At 36.9% G+C, this 24532-nt stretch overlaps 1 long non-coding RNA gene and 1 pseudogene across 2 annotated transcripts; one reads left to right on the forward strand and one right to left on the reverse strand.

Annotated features, from left to right (window-relative positions):
- Positions 1 to 1467: 1467 nt before the first annotated feature.
- On the forward strand, positions 1468 to 5866 carry LOC309621138 (melanoma-associated antigen B16 pseudogene; annotated as a pseudogene). The gene has a single exon. The product of its transcript is annotated as a melanoma-associated antigen B16 pseudogene (transcript).
- A 2365-nt stretch (positions 5867 to 8231) lies between these two features.
- On the reverse strand, positions 8232 to 20981 carry LOC309621215. Its single transcript, XR_014239829.1, has 2 exons — positions 16939 to 20981; positions 8232 to 9359 (listed from the first exon to the last, which is right to left on the reverse strand). It is a non-coding gene; the product is annotated as an uncharacterized lncRNA (long non-coding RNA).
- Between the last annotated feature and the right edge of the window lie 3551 nt (positions 20982 to 24532).

Genomic DNA, 24532 nt, shown 5'->3' on the forward strand with positions numbered 1-24532 from the left:
TTTGTTGTTGTTGTTGTTGTTGTTTTGGGTTAAGACTGGGTAGATTTATTTATAGGGTTTTTTTAAAAAAAAACAAAATGAACTTTAATATCAAAAGTGCACTGATGCATAACTAGAATTTGGTTTTCTCTCTGTTGAAATAACAAAGTCTTTTTTTGTTTTTTTTTTTTAATTTTTGGTCTGCTCTTAATAATAGATTGTAAAAGGTTTTTCTTTACCTTTTAAGTAATCCCCATAAGAATCAAAGATACTGTGTCTTATCTGAATAATTAACTATGCTTTATGTTAACCTTTATCGTGTCCTTACTTATTTTTTTCTTTTAACATCTTTATTGGAGTATAATTGCTTTACAATGGTGTGTTAGCTTCTGCTTTACAACAAAGTGAATCAGCTATACATATACATATATCCCCATATCTCTTCCCTCTTGCATCTCCCTCCCTCCCACCCTCCCTATCCCACCCCTCTAGGTGGTCACAGAGCACAGAGCTGATCTCCCTGTGCTATGCGACTGCTTCCCACTAGCTATCTGTTTTATATCTGGTAGTGTATATATGTCCTTGCCACTCTCTCACCTTGTCCCAGCTTACCCTTCCCCCTCCCCATATCCTCAAGTCCATTCTCTAGTAGGTCTGCGTCTTTATTCCCGTCCTGCCCCTAGGTTCTTCATAACCTTTTTTTTTAAGATTCCATATATATGTGTTAGCATACAGTATTTGTTTTTCTCTTTCTGACTTACTTCACTCTGTATGACAGTCTCTAGGTCCATCCACCTCACTACAAATAACTCAGTTTCGTTTCTTTTTATGGCTGAGTAATATTCCATTTTATATATGTGCCACATCTTCTGTATCCATTCATCTGTCGATGGACACGTAGGTTGCTTCCATGTCCTGGCTATTGTAAATAGTGCTGCGATGAACACTGTGGTCCATGACTCTTTTTGAATTATGGTTTTCTCAGGGTATATGCCCAGAAGTGGGATTGCTGGGTCATATGGTAGTTCTATTTTTAGTTTTTTAAGGAACCTCCATATTGTTCTCCATAGTGGCTGTATCAATTTACATTACCACCAACAGTGCAAGAGGGTTCCGTTTTCTCCACACCCTCTCCAGCATTTATTGTTTGTAGATTTTTTGATGATGGCCATTCTGACTGGTATGAGGTGATACCTCATTGTAGTTTTGATTTGCATTTCTCTAATGATTAGTGATGTTGAGCATCCTTTCATGAGTTTGTTGACTATCTGGATATCTTCTTTGGAGAAATGTCTATTTAGGTCTTCTGCCCATTTTTGGATTGGGTTGTTTGTTTTTTTGATATTGAGCTGCATGAGCTGCTTGTAAATTTTGGAGATTAATCCTTTGTCAGTTGCTTCATTTGCAAGTATTTGAGGACCCACTCCTGAGGGTCCTCAGAGTTTCTATGCATCTCCCACTGCCATCACAGCCACCTCATCCAGCAAATGAGATGAGGGCTCCATGATCCAAGAAGAAGAGCCTAGTCCAGGCATCTCACAGGCTGTGCTAGACCCCAAGAATGTGCCCATAGATGCTCTAGATAAGGAAGTGACTCTGTGGTGAATTTCCTGCTGCTCAAGTATCAAATGAAAGAGCCAATAACAAAGGCAGATATGTTGGAGATTGTCATCAAAGATTGCCAAGTGCACTTCCCTGAGATCCTCCTGAGAGCCTCTGAGTGCTTGGAGATGATCTTTCACCTTGATCTGAAGGAAGTGGATCCCGCCAACCACCACTATTGCCTCCTCATCAAATTGGCCTTACCTATGATGGGAAGCTGCACGGTGAAGTGGGCATGCCCAAGACTGGCATCCCGATACTTATCCTGGGTGTGATCTTCGTAAAGGGCAACTGTGCTACCGAAGACGATGTCTGGGAAGTTCTGAATGTGACCAGGTTATATTCTGGGAGGAAGCACTTCATCTTTGGGGAGCCCAGGGAACTCATCACCAAAGATTTCGTGAAGGAAAAATACCTGGAGTACCGGCAGGTGGCCAACACTGATCCTGTGCAATTTGAGTTCCTGTGGGGCCCCAGAGCCCACGCTGAAACCACCAAGACGAAGGTCCTGGAGTTTCTGGCCAAGGTTCATGGGACTGACCCAAGTTCTTTCCCATCTCAGTATGAGGATGCTCTGCAAGATGAAAGAGAGAGAGCCCGAGCCAGAATTTCAGGCAGGGCTCCTCTCCTTCTGTAGCCACTGCAAGTTCTAGTGCCAAGGCTAGCAGCTTCTCCCACACCTAGGGGAGTCAGGGATACTTTCTTCATGCATTGATGGAAGAGGCAGTTAGTGTTTGTAGAATTTAGGTCTGAGGTGAGGCTGAAAGGAAGACAGTATTTATGCCTATGTCTTCCTATTTTGTATGTTTAACTTTAAAATTTATTTTTTTGATGTATGTGCTATTCAAATATGGTTTCTTTTAATGTAGATTTAACTTCCTTCAAAATCTTCAAGTTTGTGAATGGTGTTGGTCGCACATTTAATGTTATAATGAGGTTTAAAGTAAGAGTTTTGTTGTTTTGTAAAACAAATTGTGAAACCATCTTATTTTGTCACCTGTAACAAGAACATGGCATTGCTATAGACATTTTCTTAGAAATGTGATGGATCAGTTTTAAGACAGTTTGGATCAATAAGGAAAAATAGAGAAGAAAGTCTAAAGATATAAAGGCATTCTTATCCCTTTTAGTTCTTGTTTTGTAAAATTAAATGAACTGTACATGGATTTGCTAGTTCTTTCAACAATGTATAAGAAATAAATGTTAATAAATTAGACCTCACACTCACTGGATCAGTTATTCCCCGAACCTTCAGTGAACACCTGTTCTTTGTAAAGCATGGCAGTAGTACTGGGAATGCTAAGATTAAGGATTCAGAACCTGCCCATAGATTTTAATATATAGAAGCAGTCATCTTTGGAGGACAATTGTGGGATCTTCTGTGTCCTAAATGACAAGTAAAATGAAGGAGTGAGTGGGTAGAGGTGGACAATCCTATGAGATTGTCAAAGTGTTACTGCAGTTAGGCATGGCACTTTGGGACTTTGGGAAACATCATGTCCGTCAGTGGGAGCTAATTTTACATGAAACTGGGTAGTGGGCCACCCAGAAGCCACTGGGCTGACAGTTGGCCATCACCTAGAAGAGCCAGTGCTCACTTCATTCAAAGGAAATTTTAATTAAGCCGTGTTCAGTGTAATTTGGAAAATAAGAAGGAAGAGTTAAATTTTTGGTGGGGATAAAATGAATGAAAATGTGTAACAAGGTTGCATGGAGGGAGTAGGGGAGGAAAAATAATTTTCCCTCTATTCATCTTGGTTCTTCCCTGAGATACCCTTGTAGGAAAAAGATAGATTAACAGCAGAAAAATAAATTTAATTATGCTTGTAAGTATTGGAGCATCACAAATATATGAGACTCAAAGAAATGCCTAGGGCAGGAAGCTTTTATACCTTTCAGACAACGAAACTATAAATTTGTGTTTATAGTTGAATTGACATGACCAAGGGGTTTGGACTAGGAGTAGTAAGTGCTGAAGAAACAACAGGGTTTATTTATACAGCCTTCTTGGCCCTGAATGTCTCTCATGGTAAGAATACCTTCTACCCTCTTGGTACAGGGAGGGTGTCTTTCATAGGGAGATTTATCTCCTGCTTTCAGGGGGACAATGAGGGTCAGAGTGTCCTTCTTCCATCGACTGTTTCTCAAGTACCTTCAATTCAAAATAACCTATATGCAAAGTGGCATTTTTGCGATGACAGACAGTAATCCCTCCTTATTCATGGTTTCAGTTACCTGTGGAACCACGGTCCAAAAAGATTAAATAGAAAATTCATGAAGTAAGTAATTCATTAGTTTTTTTTTCAGGTGTTAAATATTTATTGAACAACTATTATATATCATTAACATATAAGAAGTGCTGGGGATACATAAACTGATAAATTAGACATGATCGACTACTTACTTTTAAAATGTTACACCCAAAATTGACCAAATACATCAGATGATTTCACACCAGTGCAAAGTTCAATGGGACATTGATCCGACTGTACACTTTGAGGCAGACAAAGGAAGCAATAGATTTTTGGGGGCTATTTATTCAATGGTAGGTCATTTATGAATAATTCATTAGTTTTAAATTACACTCCGTTCTGAGTACTTTGCTGTCCCACTTCATCCTGTCTGGAACATGAATTATCCCTTTGTCCAGCATATCCTGACTCATTCCCTTTAGTAGCCTTCTGGGTTATCAGATCAACTGTCATGGTTTCACAGTGCTTGTGTTCAAGTAACTCTTATTTTACTTAATAATGGCCCAAAGCACAAGTGTAGTGATACTGCCATTTTGGATATTCTTTTACTATACATAATTTATAAATTAAACTATGTCATAGGTATATATATGTAGGAAGGAATAAGCATAGTATATGCAGGGTTCAATACTGTCAGTGGTTCTAGACATCCACTGCTGTTCTTGGAACATATCACCTTGGACATGGGGGGGGCTACTGTATTAGAACCCCTACAGAGTGCAGCTGGGAGAGAGGCAAGGAGTTGGTCCTTGTCACAAATTCTAGGAAATCTGAATTACATCCAATTGGGGATGACATTCCCACACCCGAGTTAAAGAACATAAACTCTGAGGTGAAATTTTTTTTGCTTGTTTGTTTCTTTTATTTTCTTGCCATCTCATTAAGATATAACTGACATACAGCACTGCACAAGTTTAAGGTGTTCAGCATAATGATTTGACTTATGTGCATCATGAAGTGATTATTACAATAATTTTAGTGAACATCCATCATCTCGTATAGATACAGAATTTAAGAAACAGAAAGAAATTGTTTCCTTGTGATGAGAATGCTTAGGATTTACTCTCTTAACTTTCATATCTAACGTACAGCAGTGTTAATTATATTTATCATATTGTACATTACATACACAGTACTTATTTATCTTTTAACTGGAAATGTGTACCTTTTGACCACCTTCATCCAATTCCCTCTACCCCCACCCTCTGGTAACCACAAATCTGATCTCTTTCTATCAGTTTGTTTGGGGGAAATTTTTACAAAATTTTACTTGCTGAGAAACATTTTTGTCTGATTTGATATACCATGGCCTATAGCACTTTGTGTGTTCTAGAAAAAAAAGCCTAGATTTAGAAAACATACTCATAAACAGACACACACACACAGGTGAGGGGGATAGGATTTGGGACCAACATAATCACAGTGATAACTCTCATTCTTTAAAGCCCTACAATAGTCCACGCACTGTGCCATGTGCTTAATATACTTCAGACACATTCCAACAGTTCCAAAAGACAGAACTTACCAAACCAAATTCACATAAAAGAAGGTCCTCAGGCTCAAAGAGCTTGTGATTGTACTTGATTTCACATGTCTAGTCCGTGACAGAGCTGCCACTAGACCTCTTCTGTGAATTCATTTAGAGTTTACTCTTCCATTCTTCCCAGCCTGAATCAGACCTTCTGTCCCTTAAGTTATTTCTCTTCTCACTACTCCTTAATGCCTCTCAGGATATAGAAAGAAGGATGTTGGAGCCAGGAACTTATTGCGGGTTTAAAGAAATAAGGTTGAAATAAGGCACACAATTTGGGGATTGTCTGTGAGCTTCTTTTACCAACATCTTGAGAGCTGACTGCCTAGGAGCTGGCATTTTTATCAGCTCCTGCTGTCTCTGCAATAGAGTGTCCTTCCTTTGGGTCTTCTCCAGTGCACCGTCTTGTCCAAACTGGAACCTGACCTGTTGGCCGGGTCTTCAGTCCTCCTCTGAAAGCTGCACCTGCTCCCAGTGGAGCAAACAGGGCAAAATTCACCTGCCCTCCCCATGACTTGGAGCATTCCAGCTCCCTGGTGGTCCCCTCCATCACCTGTACCCCAGTGATAGCAAAATCCTGTTCCACATAAAAGGTAACCTGGTGTTGAAAGTTAGACCTGGCCACCCAACAATGATCATCTCTGCCTCGTTCTCAAAATGTTTTCCCAAAGAGGTGGTAAATATGGTCTGATTTAGCATAGAATCTGCTAATTTGAGGGATAAAACCCTGAAGTTGGAGAGAGGATTTTGAAATCACCTTGATATTTGCAATATAATTTTGATGAGTTTTTTTTTTTTTTTTTTTTAGATTGCCCACTGAGCACATACACTTATGAGCTTACCTATGTGGTTAATAAGCAAAATTTCCCTCATAAGTGATAGTTGAGGAGAGGTGAAAGACCTTGGAAATCACTGCACAGCAAACATCTAGTGAGGATTAATTTCTTAAATTCCCTGGAGTCCTTCCAGGAGGTGAGAAATTGTTTATTGACAGACACAGTATCTTTGGTTAGGAGAAATAAAAATGTTTCAGTGCAGTTTTACTGCCTCTTGTCTCACTATGTGACCCAAAAGAAAATCCTGGTTTTTCTTTGTGCCTAATAATACCTGTAAAAGTGTTCAGTCATGTTCAGTAATCTTGAAGGTGGCAGAAATTCATAGATTTTTTGACCAGAAACCAACAGAAAGAAGCAAATTCTCATTCCATTAAGATTTTAGGAGTTACAGTTTAGGTCAGTGCAGAAAGGTACTACTGAGTGAAGAAGACAAAACTCTTCTTGCTGCTTTTTATGGAGTCCTTTAGAAAATCTGATGTGAGCCTGTGTTTGGGAGCAACTGTCACATAGTAGGACCTCAGGAAAGTGGGAGAATTTCAAGGAAATCTGGCCTCCTCAGAAACTCTAACAGGAAATAGAGAGGATGATTGTCATAAAAATTCTACTAGTCATGGTGTATTGAGCACTAACTTTGTAACAACTTATGGGGAAAACTGCAAGTATTCATCCACATCTTGTCTTTCTCTCCTTCCTGGGCTCATGGGGAGACTATGTTCCCAAGTGCACTTGTAGTTAGAAAGAGCATTTGACTAGCCGTTGCCATTGATCTGTAAGCAGAAGCAATATTTGTCATTTCCAGACCAAAGCATTTGCTGTCCAGTTTACCACCTTCCATGTTTTTTCTTGCACTCATCAGTAAACATGGAAATTGTGTGTTTGTTCATGGACCCACAAGAAGGAAGCAGACTGAACCCCTTTGTTACCTGTTAGCACAGGATGTCTGCCAATTCACAGGGAGAAATAAACTTTTATTATATTAAGCTTTCATATTTCAGGTTTGGTCTGTTACATAATTTATCAGTCACTTTTTGTGGCTAAAGCACAGCTACTCTTTCTGGCATTAGACTTATTCAAATATTTTAATCACTACAATAACTGCATATGTGTTATTGCAAGAAATTCTAACAGTACTGAGAAATCAGAGTTGTCCCTCTTTATAACTCAGAAATTCTGCCCCTTCCTCAAAGGTGAACACATTTAACATCTAGTATATGTTATTTTAAAGCTGATTCTAGTTTTTATCATACATAGATATACTGTAAAAATATGTTGTGATATTTTTTCACATACATGGATTCACTAATCTTTTTTATTCTTTCAGTATTCCAATCCAATGCATATTTTTATCTCAGACATTGTAGTTTTCACCTCTTGAGGTTCATTTAGGGTCTTTTTATGTCTTCTATGTCTCTAACCAGTTAATCCTTCTTCTTGTTTTTTGAACATGTGAAATATAGTTATAATAACTGTTTTGATGTACTTAGTTACTCATTCTGTCAACTGTGTCATTTCCAGGTCAGTTTTGATTGGTTAATTTTCTCCTCATTTTTGGATATATATTTCTTCTTCTTTCCATGTCTAGTAATTTTGATCAGGTGCACAATATTGTGAAATTTTGATTTTACATTTTCACACTTGTCCCGAAAAAATACGCATTTAATTTTTTTTTTACTTGAAATATAGTTGACATACAATAGTATGTTAGTTTCAGGTGAACTACATAGTGGTTCAACATTTATATACATTACAAAATAATCACCACAATAAGTCTAGTAACCATCCATCCCCATAGAAAGCTATTACAATATTGTTGAACATGTTCCTTATGCTATATATCACATCCCCATGGCTTATTTATTTTATAATTGGAAGTTTGTACCTCTTAATCCCCTTCATCTATTTCACCCAACCCCTTACCCCTCGACCTTGGGAACCACTAGTTATCTGTATTTGTGAGTCTGTTTTCATTTTGTTTTGTTTGTTTTGGTTTTAGATTCCACATATAAGTGATATCATATGGTATTCTCTGACTTATTTCACTTAGCATGATACCCTTTGGCTCCATCCATGTTTTTGCAAATGGCAAGAGATCATTTTTTTAATGACTATTATTCCATTGTACATATTACCACATCTTCTTTATCCCTCCATCTATTGATGGACACTTAGGTTGCTTCCATATCTTGCCTATTGTAAATAATGCTGCAGTGAACACTGGAGTGCGTATACCCTTCTGAGTTTGTGTTTTGGTTTTCTTTGAGTAATACCCAGAAGAGAAATTCCTGGATCATATGGTAGTTCTAGTTTTAATTTTTTGAGGAACTTCCATTAAGTTTTCCATAATGGCCATGCTAATTTACAGTCCCACCAACAGTGTGCAAGGGTGCCCTTTTCTCCACATCTTCGGCAACACTTGTTACAACTTGTTGTCTTTTTGATGATAGCCATTCTGACAGGTGTCAGTTGGTGTATCATTGTAGGTTTGCATTGCATTTCCCTGATGAATAGTGATATTGAGCATCTTTTCTTGTGTCTGTTTGCCATCTGTATGTCTTCTTAAGAAAAATGTCTGTTCAGGTCCTCTGCCCATCTTTGAATTGTTTTGTTGTTTTTTTTTTAATGTTGAGTTGTATGAGTTCTTTGTGTATTTTGGATATTAACCCCTTATCAAATAGATTATGGACAAATGTCTCCTCCCATTCAGTAGGCTGCCTTTTCATTTTGTTGATAGTTTTCCTTCACTGTGAAAGAGCTTTTTAGTTTGATGTAGTCCTTTTTCTTTATTTTTGCTATTGTTTCCCTTGCTTGAGGAGACAGATCAAAAAAAATATATTGCTAAGACCAATGTCAAAGAGTGTACTACCTATGTTTTCTTCTGGGAGTTTTATGGTTTCAGGTCTTACATTTAAGTCTTTGATCCATTTTGAGCTTATATTTGTCTATAGTGTGAGAAAGTGGTCCAGTTTCATCCTTTTGCATGTAGCTATCCAGTTTTCCCAGCACCATTTATTGAAGATGCTGTCTTTCCCCCATTGTATACTCTTGCCTCCTTTGTTGTAGATTAATTGACCATATGTGCATGGGTTCATTTCTGGGCTTTCTGTCCTGTTGCATTGATCTATATTTCTGTTTTTGTGCAGTGCCATACTGTTTTGATTACTGTAGCTTTGTGGTATAGTTTGAAATCAGGGCACATGATACCTCCAGCTTTGTTCTTCTTTCTCAAGATTGCTTTGGCTATTCTGGAAAACCCACATTTTAAAAAATTTTCAGTACATCAAGATCTCAAGCTCTCTTCTGTAGTGTTATGAAGTTACTTAGAAACAAAATAATCCTTTCCATTCTTGCTTTCAAGCTTTGTTAGTTAGGACCAGAGCAGCATGAACTATGGCTTACATCAGCTCACTATTGAGACAAAGCACTTCTGAGTACTCTCCCTGATGCTCCATGAATCATATGGTTTATTACTCTGACAGGAAGTACTCCCTGCCCTGTGTGGGCTCCTTTTCTGTACAGTTCTCTCCTCTCCAGTACTTTCTCTTAGGAACTCTCTCTGACTTGTCCTTACCAGACTCTTAGCTTCATCTCATCATTTAACAGAAACCCCAGGCTTCACCTGGGCTCCAGGCAGCAAGCTGGAAAAATTATAGATTCATATCCTTTGTTACCCATCTCCCATCACTGTCTTTTATGGTCTGATGTCCAATATATTGAATATTGTTGTTGTATAATTTATCTGTTTTTTAACTGTTTCAGGCAAGTGGATGAATCTGGTCCCAGTTACTCCATCTTCACCAGAATTAGAAGTTGTAGAAATAAGTAAAATCTAAATAATTGTAGCATGCTAATGTCTCAAAAGAACAAATCAACTTTTCAAGCACATTAGAATTAAAAATTAAGATTGAAAGACACTGGCAAACACACTAACATATATAACTATAATTTTTCCTTTTAAGAATTTTGTATAAATGGAATTATAGAGTAGATAAGGTTGAACTTAAACATTGGCTCTTTTTCACTCAGCATTATGACCTTGAGATTGATCTGGGTTGTCACATGTACATGTTCTTTTTTTATTGCACTATAGTATTCCATCATATGGATCACAGTCTTTTAGCCATTCCTCACTGAAAGACATATGGTTTGCTTCCAGTTTTTGGCTATTACAAACAAAGCTTCTATATACATTCAGATGCAGTTTCTTGTGTGTGAGATAAGTTTTTGTTTCTCTATGAAAATATGCAGCAGGGACCTGTTCAAACATAATTGTAAGTTAACTGTATTAGAAACTCCCGAATGGTTTTCCAGGGAGCTTGGCTCATTTTCCATTCCCACAAACAATGTAGGAGAAATCCAGTTGCTTCACATCCTTACCAAGGCATGGTATTTTTAGTATTTTTTTAGCCATTCTAATAGATGTTTAGTTGTGTCTCATAGGGTTTAAATTTACATTTCCTTAAAGGATAATGATGTTTAGTGTATTTTCATCTGCTTTTCTGGTGTCTGTATGTCCTCTCTGGTAAAGATTGTGTTCAAACTGAAAAGGTTCTGCAAAGCAAATGAAACAGTCAGCAAAATGAAAAGGCAATCTATGGAATGGGAGAAAGTATTTCCAAAACATACATCTGTAACGGGTCAGTATCCACAATATTTAAGGAATTCATACAATCAATAGCAAAAAACAATTTGATTTTAAAATGCACGGAGGGCTTAGAAGACATTTGTCCAAAGACATACCTATGGCCAAGAAGTATAGGAAAAGGTGCTTAATGTCCCTAATCATCAGGGAAATACAAATAAAAACCACAATGGGATATTACCTTACCCCTGTTAGAATAGCTATTATCATAAAGACAATAGGTAGCAAGTATTGGTGAGGATGTGGAGAAAAGGCAACCCTTGTGCAATGTTCGTAAGAATGTAAATTAGTATAGTCACTATGGAAAAAAGTATGCAAATTCCTCAAAAATTAAAAATAGGACTACTATATGATTGAGCAGTCCCACTTCTCGGTATATACCTGAAGGAAATGAAAACACTCATCTCAAAGAGAAATATCTGTACCCCAATGTTTATTGCAGCATTATTTACAAGAGTCAAAATGTGGGAACTACCTAAGGGTCCATCAGTGCATGAGTGGATAAAGATGTGGTGTGTATACACACATACATATATACACACACAATGGAATATTATTCAGCCTCAAGAAAGAAGGAAATCCTGCCTTTTGTGACAACATGGATGGACCTTGAATACACTATGCTAAGTGAAATAAAGAGTAGAATAGTGGTTGCCAGGGGCTGGGGGTGTGGAGGAAATGGGGAGATGTTGGTCAAAGGGTACAAACTCCCAGCTATAAGATGAATAAGATCTGGGGCTCTAATGCACAGCATGGTCACTATAGTTAATGGTGCTGTGTTATTTACTTGAATGTTGTTAAGAGGGTAGATCTTAAATGTTATCACCACACACACAAGAAAACTGGCAATTATGTGATGGGATGGAGGTGTTGGCCAATTATTTTAGTAATCATTTTGCAATATATACATGTAACTAATCATACATTGTACACCTTTAACTTACATGTTATCAATATCTCAATAATCTGGAAAAAATAAAGAATATAAAAGGAGGCAGGATTGGTCAGAAATAGAAGTTGGGATGAGGCATGGGAACGATTGAGCTTTTCAATCAGTGGTATCTCAGTGTCACCCTCATCTCTGTTGTTAGCTGTCTTAAATATAACTGAACCAAGTAGGGACAATCAAGGCTACTGACTTTTTGCCTCTTGTGAGTCCTGGAAATGGAAATGCAGATGTATTGTCTGAATTATGGCTTTCACCTGTGGGCTTCCAGAGCAACTTCTATTTGAGGATACTGTTGGTCACAAGGTATAATCCCACACTTCCTAAGACTTCCTGCTGCCTTCAAGTCACCTGTACTGGTTACTCCACTAAGGTGGCAACCCATGCTGAAAGTACAGACCACAATTCTATTCTCAACTCTTTGTTGCTCTCACCACAGGGGCACATGTGGATGTCAAAGGGAAGAAAGTGGAGCTCCAGTCTTGAAGTCCCTTTCACTCCCAGGTAAAGAGTATGTATGGAACACATGAACTCTCTGATCAAATTGGACTTAACTTCTGGACAAAACATGAAGCAGAGCTTGTCTGAATATCATTTCGTAAGTGCTGTTTAAATAAAGCAGCTGTTTCAATTAGTGATGAACATTTGGGGATCAATAAAAGTGCTCAAGGCATTAGCACACAAGATTAAAAGATGATACGTACATTTGTTAACGGAAGTATGGGTGACCCCAGCTCAACCTTTAAAAAAATGCATAATGGCTACCCTCTATTAAAGAATTTCATTACAAAGAGAGCTTGACTGTGGTTAAAAATTAGCCAGTTAAATACATAACAAAGGAGTCACCAGTGAATCTTCAATTTTTTTATGTACTATAATAGTTCATAGTACAAGATATAATAGAAAATTTGAACTGGAAATAAAGGACTGTTCTATGTCTTAGTATATACATACACATCTTTGGAGTGGTTTGAAAATATGTCCACAATTTCTTTAATACTGCCTTGAATGTGGTGATATGCTGGGCCAGCTTTAGTGACAAATAGTATGCTAGAACATCCTAACAAATAGTATGCTAGAATGCAGCAGAAGTGAAGCAATGTGATTTCTGATACTAGGTCAGGAAATTTTACAAAATTTCTGCCTAGTCTTCTATCTTTTTGGCTTACTTGACTTTAGAACCAAATTGCCATCCTATGAAATAGCCCGGGCTACATGGAGAGGCCACCTGTAAGTATCCAGGCAAACAATCCCTGCTTGAGACAATTTGCTAAGTAGCCATAGGAGACTGATAAAATCTCCAAACCTCAGTTTGTTCCACACTTGCAATCTCCATTACTTCAATCTTTTTTATTATAGTGAGTAGAAAAACAGACTAACTTAAGCTTTATCTCCATTACTTTTCTTTCCCTATTTTGTTGGCAAGCAGCTAATGAAAGTGGTTTTTTGAATAAATCAAAAAATTGCTTCATCCCCAAAGGAGCCTCTCAAACCCAGGAAACAGAATTAAGTGTACTATAGCAAAAACGGGTTAGAAAATCTTTGAGAACCTAAGAATTTGTATTTACCTGTTTACAAAGCTAATTATTATCATTAGTGTTACTTAAGAGATGCCAGAATAAAATTTGATGAAATAATTTGTCTTGGGAAAATACTGTTTTTACTTGATTAATGTTCCTGGGTCTAGAATGTCAGTAATGAACATATCTTGTTTATAAAACCAGTATCATATGTACCCTGAAGATGGAACAGAAAACACCTTCATAATAGTGATACGAGATCAAGTTTTAGATTCATCCCATCTTTTATGTGTCCAAGAGTTCAAAAAAGAGACAAGTGGCCATCTAGAGGACAGTAAAAATGGGATGTTTGCTGCATTTTGTACTGCTTTACCTCTAGGAAATTGAGTATCTTAAGCAAGGAGCCCTAACCTGTAGTCTAAAAACAAAGTGGATATGTGAAATTCCAACTTTATTTTTACTGACTTTTAATTGCATTATAGCATTCCCAAACCACAGTATTATTAGTTGTACCTATAACTTAGCCACCGAAGAATCACAAATGTTTATATCACATTTCTGTTGTTTGAAATATGGTTTATATTCATCACTACTTTGAAAGTATGACAGTCATTAGATCTGCCATTAGATCTTATGCATTGTGTTAATGAAGAAGTCTACATTTTATATAATAATTTTTACTTTTTGATAGTCCATTGGAATATTAGCTTCTTCCATAATTCTTGCATCTTATTTTATGTATTTTAAACACCCTATACTGTGAAGAAGCATAGGCTTCATCAAACTACCAAAGAGGCCGATGGCATAAAAAATAATTAAGTAACTCTGATCTGGAGTGAGAGGATCAAGGCAGCTTACCACTTAGTATATACACTTGCCTGTGATTTGCTCTGGTTAACTTAGAGACTTGCCTAATTCAAATTGCTAACTCAGTGCAATAGAATGAAATATTTAAAAATTGTGGCTCTCCAGAATCCAGCTTTTGGTGAGCTTTTAGTGAGGATCAGGACCCACAAAAATATCTCCATGAGGGCCTTTTTTCACTTGGCTGAGTATTCTGGATCAACCTACTCTGGGATACAAGCCTGAATGATGAAGCCCCTAAGTTCATGTACCATACAGTCTGCCATAAAATGCAGGCCTGCAAGAAATAATTACAATGCAGAATGATAAATACTTTAATATCTTTTCAACCTTCATTCACACTCTCCTATGTTGACCCTGTGGTCCATATGCACACACATATGGCTCGTGCTTCCCTTTGGCTACCCCCAATGCTTCTGTCATCCCCTCTTTCCACGTTCCCTTTTCTTGTATGGAACTTATTCCCCTTCTCTAGACTCTGACCATCAAGAGCTTATTCATTTTTCGGAGCCCGATTTGTATATGATCAATAAAAGCAACAGAGTACAGTGTATATGTGAGAAAAGGGCTTAGTACCTCTTATTTCTCCTTAAATGTCCTCTCCTCTTCCATGAAGTTCTCTATCAGATCTAAATAGTGATATTCTTCTCCTATCAACTCATAGAGCATTTTTTTTTCATATAACGTATGATACCAAATGCATCCTGCCTTGTACAAATGCAAACACTGTGTAATTGTTTTTCACAGTTGTTGATGGTGGGCTATTTGAGGACCAGATCTGACTTATTCATCACACTATATGTTTCCAGTACTAAAAAGAGTGCTTGGGGTGCCATTTAGTATGTATCTGTTGAATGAGTACATAATTCAATATTGCTGGTAAGAACGGCAAGTCGTATCAGGGTAGGAAATAATTTTCAAAGGATTCATTTCTGAGAACAGCTTATCCATCGATCAATTTTAAATTGTGGCTAAAACCAGTCTTTTATACTGATCCTTGCCAGCCAATTCTTTTGGGATTAATTAGAATAAGAATTTGCTAACTGTTCTTGCTTATGCTAATGCTTCATATTCTCATAAAGTAAAATGTGTGATAACTATAAAGTTTACCTCCCACACCATTTAATAAAGAACAGGTTACAGATAGAGACTTTAAAATTTTTCTTAGTAATGGCTTCTATTATATTTTTAACAGCATCTGAAAGATAATTTCAATACCATAAGGCTCATTTGGGAAGAGAAAATTTATTCTTTTGAGACACATTATGTTGCAGTAACAAGCAACATCCCAAATCAGTGGATTTGCATAATAGTTGATTTCTTCCTCATACTACATGTCCATTATAGATGGAGAAGGTACAATCAGAGACCTATGCTGAGGGAGACTCAATTTCTGCATGTGCTTCAGAACTCATTACAGCTGGGGAAAGGAATCTCTAAAAATTGCCCAGTGGCACTTAAACGTGGAAAATAATGTACAGCACTTCTCACATGCTTTTGGCCAAATAAATTTTATGTTCACACATAACTTGAGCATTGGTGAGGAAATGCAATATTACCATGTGCCTAAAAAGAGAAGAACATGAATATTTTTTAAAAGCACCAGAAGCAATCCAGTCAGTTTATGGGGAATTTTTTTTTTAACCTTTTCTTGTCTCCCTGCGTAACCCTGCTGGTTAAACCTAGAGACCAGACCTGGGGTTATTAATGAGACAATGTCATGTTATTACATTTTAGATTACATAAGAAAGTTAACTATAGAGGTACTATGCAGGACTTCCGTTCTAATTATGATTTTAAATGTGTGTTCTTATATTTTATTTGTGCCTGGAATTCTCTTCAAAAATAATAATGAGAGCTTTGAGAAAAATGTGATCTTGTAACATTACTGTTATTTTATTAAGAAATATTTAAATATCAGAAGGTCTCATTATGCCTACATAACCAGATAGCCCTCTAACCATTTTACCTTTCCTCCTCACTGACAAAACTTTGACTTTATTTAGGCATGTGAGCATAGGTTCAGTCATCTGATTAAGATTTAGCCCATGGGCTACAAGCAGAAGTGCTGTGTTGTGTTTCTGGAGAGAAGGCACACTCTTTTCATTGCCCTTCCTATTTTTCTGCTGTCTAAAAGGTGGGTATTATTGTTGGAGTTCTGGAAATTTTCACTGAGCCTTGAGTAGGTGCATAGGATTTTTCCTATTACATGACCCAGAGCCTGGAGGTGCCATAAAAAAAATAGTCAGGATCCCAGAAAAAAAGAAGAGACTCTTTAGCCAGCCTTTTTAGTGAACTTGTGACTACTCTATCTTAATTCATCATATGGCTTTAGGGCTCAGCAATCTATGTCAGTTGCCAAATGACAAATCAAGGATTTGTATAAATTGGCCAACGCCTTTTCCTTGAGAAATCCTCCTGTGGCTTTTGCCTTTGTAAGTCCCACCCTTGCCTTTGATCTGGGGGACAGTCTTCACAAAGGTATATGGAACAAATCCTCAATCCTTTAAACTAATGGCTCTGACTTATTCTTTGGGGGTTAGCCTGCAGGATAGTGACTCCTCTGTGTTGGATCATGTTCTTTCTGACTTCTGTTAGATCATGACTCCCTCACTCAGTGTTTCAGCAACTTTATGTTTCTTTTGTCGCAGGGAGGGTTGAGAGAAGAACTGAGATACTCAGTATTATCACTGTAAATGGAAGAGACTATATGAGAAAGAATAATCAATAAATTTTGAGACCATAGTAGACGTACTTCTTAACCTGTACTTTAAGCTGAGTTTGTAATTATTTTAGATAAATACTTCTAAGGTTTCCTTTCCTGCCAAAATTACATTATAAATGTTTTTATACTCCATTTTGGTTTTGACTTGGCACATGTGCCATAAAAAGAAACATACCTCTACCTGTAACTTTACTGTCTATGGTTTCAATTACTTTGGACTTTGGATCTAGTCAAACACATTCCAGAACATTATATAAAGAAAAAAAAATGTTACAGTCTGTGAGACAGAATTCTTATATTGCATTCCAAATTTTGAAAGTAGACTCAATTTTGCTGTTCATTAAACTGAGTCAATTTTTTTGTTACTTGTGCTCACAGATACCTACAGCGTTGCTTTGAAGTTCACCTCTAGTTTAATAAGTGATATCATAAATTATTCAAAATAAAAAGTAAAGAAAATCTTTTGAGACAACTCAGGGAAAATCTACATGACAAAGCAACTGTTTAATCAAGAAGATGCAAGGGACTAAAAAGTTAAATTTCTAGAAGAACTGTTTACCAGTGTTTGGCAATAATAATATTTGATATCTACAAATAAGTTAACATAATATGCCTAGAATTGCCTGGTATGATATGGTATGGTATGGTTTGGTATGGTATGGTATGGTATTATAGGGGCAGAAGGCAGGCTGCCCCACATGTTGCCTCAGTGGCACATTAATCATTTTGAATTAAAGTTACTTAAGAAATAGCCAATGTGAGAGGGATACTTTGACCCTCCTCTTTGTCTCCCTGAAAGCAGGAGGTGAATCTGTCATGTGAAAGGTGCTCTCCCTGCATTTGGAGGTAGAAGGACACCCTTATCACCAGAGACAGGGAATTCAGGCCAAGAATCCTGTATAAACAAACCTTGTTACTTCTTTAACTGACTACTCAAAGCCCAAACTCTATTTAGATCCTTCACTAATTAAGCACCCAAAGCCTAAGTTTCTTTGTCCTTTGGGTTTCTTTGTCCTGTAAATTCCTCACAACTTTATCGTTGCTTTGTCTAAAAAGTATAAAAGTTGCCTACTTTGGCCACTTCTTAGGTCCTGTTTCTATGAGACCTCCATGTGCACAAATGAAAATTTGTTTCTTTTTTCTCCTGTTAATCTGTCTTGTGCTAATTTTATTATTAGATAGTCCAGTCACAAGGGCTCAAGAGGGGTAGAGGGGGACATTTCCTCCTCCCCAGCAATGTGGTATAGTATTAAAGCTCAGCTCATCAATTCATGTCGTACTGATTATTAAAGCCGAGTGAGAAAACAAGGCTGTGAATGCCCAAGTTAAGCATAACATGACCATTAATAAAACAAATACAGTGAGACCAAATGGCATCTTCTTTCACAACTTTTCTCACAGAACAACCAATAAGGAAATCAAACATAATATATATAATTTTTATACTTTCTTAAAAATATTGGCTTGAGTACACTTCACTTTCGGAAATTAAAATACATTTATTTCAATCTTAGCAAGATTGGCCCAAGCATTGTAATGATTTCAGATAACTTTCACAACCCATGTTGTCAAAATTGCCCCAATTTTTACCTGCTGAACCTTTTTTACACCTAAAAGGATCACAACAGACAGAGGCAAACAAAAGTGTAATGTAAACTAACAGTATAGCAGTAAAGGTCAATATATAAATCCATTTCATTAATATAAATCTGCATTATTTTCTTTTGCCCTGACATTCCTTAACTGTCATAGCACTACTTTTTATTGCTTTACTGTCAATAGATTTCTGTAGTTTAAAAGATATTAGAATTATAAAGCAATCTAAGTTTTAAAAACTTTGCTTCTATATCCTGAATTCAGACTCTTTAAAAAAATCTATAAACACTGACTTCACAAATTAGATGGAAGAAATTTAAATATTAATGCTGTCAGTGCATATTTATTCAGTTACCATGCACATGAACCTAGTAACACATAAAGAGATATATTTGAATAAAAATGTGAATAATATAAATTAACCATTTTGAATAAATTAAAACCAATATGCAAATTTATAGTAAATTTATTCAGCGCAAATTATAGTGAATTCCCTCTGATAATTAAGAATTTATAAAATACAAATATTTACAGTGGTTCATGTGGTTAACTAACTGGCCAGGTTTAGTTAATTGTTATAGTAAAGATACAAACGTTGAGGATTCCACCAAAATGACACCGAAATAAATGAAACAAGAATTATTTAGAATTCTGCTTCACAGAAATCCACACAACCACAAAAAAATTCTTCCCTTTTTTTCCACCATTCATGAAAATTAATTATAGTCAGAATAAATTACAGTTTAAGGAGTCTAAGTCTTCTCATTCTACCACGCAAAACTTATGTTAGAAGAAGAGAAAGCACAGATTCCTCGGCCCCTCTTCTGGGAAGTCTGATTCAATTGGTGGAGAACGGGACCTAGAAATTTTTTTTAAAAATAGACATCGGGACTTCCCTGGTGGCGCAGTGGTTAAGAATCCTCCTGCCAATGCAGGGGACATGGGTTCGAGCCCTGGTCTGGGAAGATCCCACATGCCGCACAGCAACTAAGCCCGTACACCACAACTACTGAGCCTGCACTCTAGAGCCTGTGAGCCACAGCTACTGAGCCCGCGTGCCACAACTACTGAAGCCCGCGCGCCTAGAGCCCGTGCTCCGCAACAAGTGAAGTCACTGCAATGAGAAGCCTGCGCACCATGACGAAGAGTAGGCCCCGCTCACAGCAGTGAAGACCCTATGCAGCAAAAAATAATTAATTATTTTTTTAAAAAGCCATATCAGCTTCTTTAAAAAAAAAAAAAAAGCAAAAAAAAAAGATATATCGTAAAATAGCCTTATCAGAGAAAGTTAAGAAAAAACGAGCTAGCCTCAAGAGGAGGTTCTGGGAAAACCCATAATCTACCTGACCCAGGATTCCAAAAGACAAGCTGCCCCTGTGCTTAGGATGCCAAAAGCCACCTCTGTGCCTCAATCACTCCTCGCCTTGTTCACTCCTGCTAGAAGAAAGATCTAAGGGTAAGTGGAGAAAGTTGCTTTTTCCAGCCAAGTTTCTCATAGTCATTTCACTATTCCTCAAGCCAGTATTCAAAGAAAAAGAAAAAAAAAAAAAAAGAAAACGGGGAAGGAGAAGCAGTAACATATATACACATGATGCTATGCTATGCCAAGTCACTTAAATGTTGAATTACTCATATCACCAGTTTATACTGTGTATTCTTTAATAGCTGTACTAGCAAACATTTAGAATAAGTAATATGATGACTTCTGAATGTAGAAAAATTGAATCAAAAACCAAGCCAGTACTAAGGTTAAAGATTTTTTTACCCTTCTTAACACACACATGTGCATGCACACCACACCTGCACAACTGCAATATTTTTGTATATCCTGACACTTGAAAACTAACATCAGATTCTGTCCTTTTGTTTTAACTTGATATTTCGAATGCTTTCCTATTTGACTTGTAAGGTGTACCAATAGTGTATACCAGAAAATGTCCAATATATAAAATTAATCATAGTAAAAGGCAATCTATGAATGATGCAAGACACATGACAGATTTTCAGAGGTACCTATATCACTGTAAAGTTACAGTTAGGCAAATATGTAAGGAAGTGTTCCTCTCCAGAGAGTAATTTAAATTTAAAACCAGGCACTGAATTCTCATTTAAATTTCATAAAATTATGAGGCAAAAAAAAAGTCTCCAATGCTTCTCTTGATTTTTAAAAAAAACCTCCTTGATGACTGCAATTTCTAAAGCAGTGGTTCTCACATTTCAATGTACATAATAATCACCTGGGCTGCTTGTTTAAAGTTCAGATTCCCAAAGTTTTACCTGACAGGATTCTGATCAGATAAATCTGACATGGGTCCCAGGACCCTGCATTTAAAACAAGCTCTCTAGGTGCTTTTTATTTTTTTTTCTTTTTTAACATCTTTATTGGAGTATAATTGCTTTACAATGGTGTGTTAGTTTCTGCTTTATAACAAAGTGAATCAGCTATATGTATACATATATCCCCATATCTCCTCCCTCTTGCATCTCCCTCCCATCCCCCCCATGCCACCCCTCTAGGTGGTCACAAAGCACCAAGCTGGTCTCCCTGTGCTATGCGGCTGCTTCCCACTAGCTAGCTATTTTACATTTGGTAGTGTATATATGTCCATGCCACTCTCTCACTTTGTCCCAGCTTACCCTTCCCCCTCCCCGTGTCCTCAAGTCCATTTTCTATGTCTGCGTCTCTATTCCTGTCCTGCCCCTAGGTTCATCAGAACCATTTTTTTTTGTTTTTTAGATTCCATATATATGTGTTAGCATACTGTATTTGTTTTTCTCTTTCTGACTTACTTCACTCTGTATGACAGACTCTAGGTCCATCCACCTCACTACAAATAACTCCATTTCGTTTCTTTTTATGGCTGAGTAATATTCCATTGTATATATGTGCCACTTCTTCTTTATCCATTCATCCGATGATGGACACTTAGGTTGCTTCCATGTCCTGGCTATTGTAAATAGTGCTGCAATGAACATTGGGGTGTATGTGTCTTTTTGAATTATGGTTTTCTCAGGGTATATGCCCAGTAGTGGGATTGCTGGGTCATATGGTAGTTCTATTTTTAGTTTTTTAAGGAACCTCTATACTGTCCTTCATAGTGGCTATATCTATTTACATTCCTGCCAACAGTGCAAGAGGGTTCCCTTTTCTCCACACTCTCTCCAGCATTTATTCTTTGTAGATTTTTTGATGATGGCCATTCTGACTGGTGTGAGGTGATACCTCATTGTGGTTTTGATTTGCATTTCTCTAATAATTAGTGATGTTGAGCATCCTTTGATGTGTTTGTTGGCAATCTGTATATCTTCTTTGGAGAAATGTCTATTTAGGTCTTCTGCCCATTTGGGGATTGTGTGGTTTGTTTTTTTGATATTGAGCTGCATGAGCTGTTTATATGTTTTGGAGATTAATCCTTTGTCAGTTGCTTCGTTTGCACAAATTTTCTCCCATTCTGAGGGCTGTCTTTTCATCTTGTTTATAGTTTCCTTTGCTCTGCAAAAGCTTTTAAGTTTCATTAGGTCCCATTTGTTTATTTTTGTTTTTATTTCCATTTCTGTAGGAGGTGGATCACAAAGGATCTTGCTGTGATGTATGGCATAGAGTGTTTTGCCTATGATTTCCTCTAATAGTTTTATAGTGTCTGGCCTTACATTTAGGTCTTTAATCCATTTTGAGTTTATTTTTGTGTATGGTGTTAGGAAGTGTTCTAATTTCATTCTTTTACATGTAGCTGTCCAGTTTTCCCAGCACCACTTATTGAAGAGGCTGTCTTTTCTTCATTGTATATTCTTGCCTCCTTTGTCAAAGATAAGGTGACCATATGTGCGTGGGTTTATCTCTGGGTTTTCTATCCTGTTCCATTGATCTATATTTTTGTTTTTGTGCCAGTACTCTTCAGGTGCTTTTCATGTTACTTGTCCACGGATTCACCCCTGATAAATCCTGCCCTAGACCTGCCCCTCTCTAACTTAATTCTGCATAAAAATCCCCTGGGGATGTTGTTAATGTGCAAGTTCTGATTCAGTAGTTCTTGAGGGAAGGGTCTGAGGATTCTAACATGTTCCCAGGTGAGATCAATGCTTATGGTCCATGGACCACACTTTGAGAAGCAAGGTTTTAAATCCTAAACCTTTGTTAAACATAAACCAAGACTCTCAGAGATATGAGATATGACAGTTATAATACTTACCAGTAAGTAAATTAATGAAGTACTGGTGGTGGTGGTGGAGGTGATTTGGAGGTTTTTAGCTAGAAAGGGGGTTTCTTAGTGATTATGCTAATTAAGGATTGAAAACTAGCACATTAGAGAGGACTTGAATTGTCCATAGGTCTGTACGTATTTTGGATAAAAAATAAATCCTGCTATTTGTTGGACAGAAAAGCACCTTCCATTAGGTCCAGTAAGAGTCATTAAAAGATAATGGTATTTTTTCAGCTTCAGCTGGTTAGAACATTTTTGATGAAGCACAATGTTCAGTTTTATACCACCTAGACAAATGCTGCTACAGGTGGGGATTTTTCCTTTTAACACTACTAGTGGAGAATTTGCTCAGCAAAACAAGGCAGATAGATGATTATGAAGTCATAAAAGTTTGGTTAGCAGATTTATTTTCTCAAGTGCCTTTTTTCCAACATTAATTCTGTTTTCATCTTACATTAAGTAATAGATTCAACAGTTGCTAGAATTCAATGTCAGTCCCTTGATTCAAACAGCAAACAGACTTAATGCTGAGTATTATGTGTACGGTAGAGAAGGAACTCTCAGCTTACCGTTTATTTCCTTAAGTTGCACCAAGCAGACATGTTTAAAAGACACTTAAGTCTTTTAAACATGTTCAATTGCCAGAGCGTGTGAAATCCATGGTTCTTTTGGAAATCCATGAAATACAGATGGTAAGTTTAACCGAGTACATAATTTTATGCAATACCAAGGACTTTAGCAAATGTTAGTAAACATAAGTTTTGTTGAGTAGTGATAGTTTTTCAGCAAAGTGTTCTGCTGACTCTCTTAGCCAATATCAATCCTGGAAAAACTATAAAGAGTGGAAACATGTATTTCAGGAACTTAACCATCACAATAAACCTGGAGAGAGGGAAGGTTGTTTGGGACTGTTTGGGGATGGAGGGTCAGGTGAGAAGCTGCAGGTGGGAAGGAGGAGGCCATGAGAGGAAAGGTTGGAAAATCATATTAAGTTGTGTTCTGTGTCTGTCCCCTGAGTTGTCTGGGCACAAATGCTCCTGGTGAATGTAAGGTTCTTGTCCCATCACAGAAAGAATTCAGAAATGAGACAGGGAGCTCAAGAAAGTAAAATGAGGATTTATTTAAGCAAGAATACGCTCTCAGAAAGAGAGTGGGCAGACAGGTGAGTAGCTGCCCTGGGTTTCTTTGGCAAGCCAGGTATGTGGGGCATACAAATGAAGGGATGGAAAATGTCAAATACTAAGTATTAGATATATGTGTAACTTCCAGGTCTCAACAAAAGTATTGATCTGAGGATTTGATTTCTGAAGCTGAGTGAAATAGAGTTCATAGTATTAACATTTGATATTTTCACTTATAATCTATCTTCTCCCTCAGCATGTAAAACTGTAGGAATTTTGACAAATTCATTAAGAACAGATAAGTTATTTTTTACATTGTGTCCATAAATAATATTCAAGCATTTTATTGTTTTTTCATCTCAAATGTATTTTTTTGTCGTTGTTGTTAATCTCAAGACAGGCACATGTACATTGAATGTGCCGTACTAATTAATCATGATGCCCTAAGTAAAAGTTCATTTCCTGTTTAAATCAATATTTCAGTTTTCATGTTTAACAGATGAAGTAAAATTAGAAGAAAAAAGGCTATTAGTTATAAAATTTTAAATATTGACAGAACGCTGAATCTCAATTATCAGAAAGACAAGATTTATAAATCTGAAGTAGTCTGCTTTGTGCAGATCAAACAACATTTCAAGGAAAATTGATTTGCCATGATTATTTATTCATTTTTATCTGATGATGCTTATAAGTTTATAGAGCTGTAAATACACATAATT

This window comes from Balaenoptera borealis (assembly GCF_965194805.1).
Source record: "Balaenoptera borealis genome assembly, chromosome: X".
Classification (NCBI taxonomy): domain Eukaryota; kingdom Metazoa; phylum Chordata; class Mammalia; order Artiodactyla; family Balaenopteridae; genus Balaenoptera; species Balaenoptera borealis.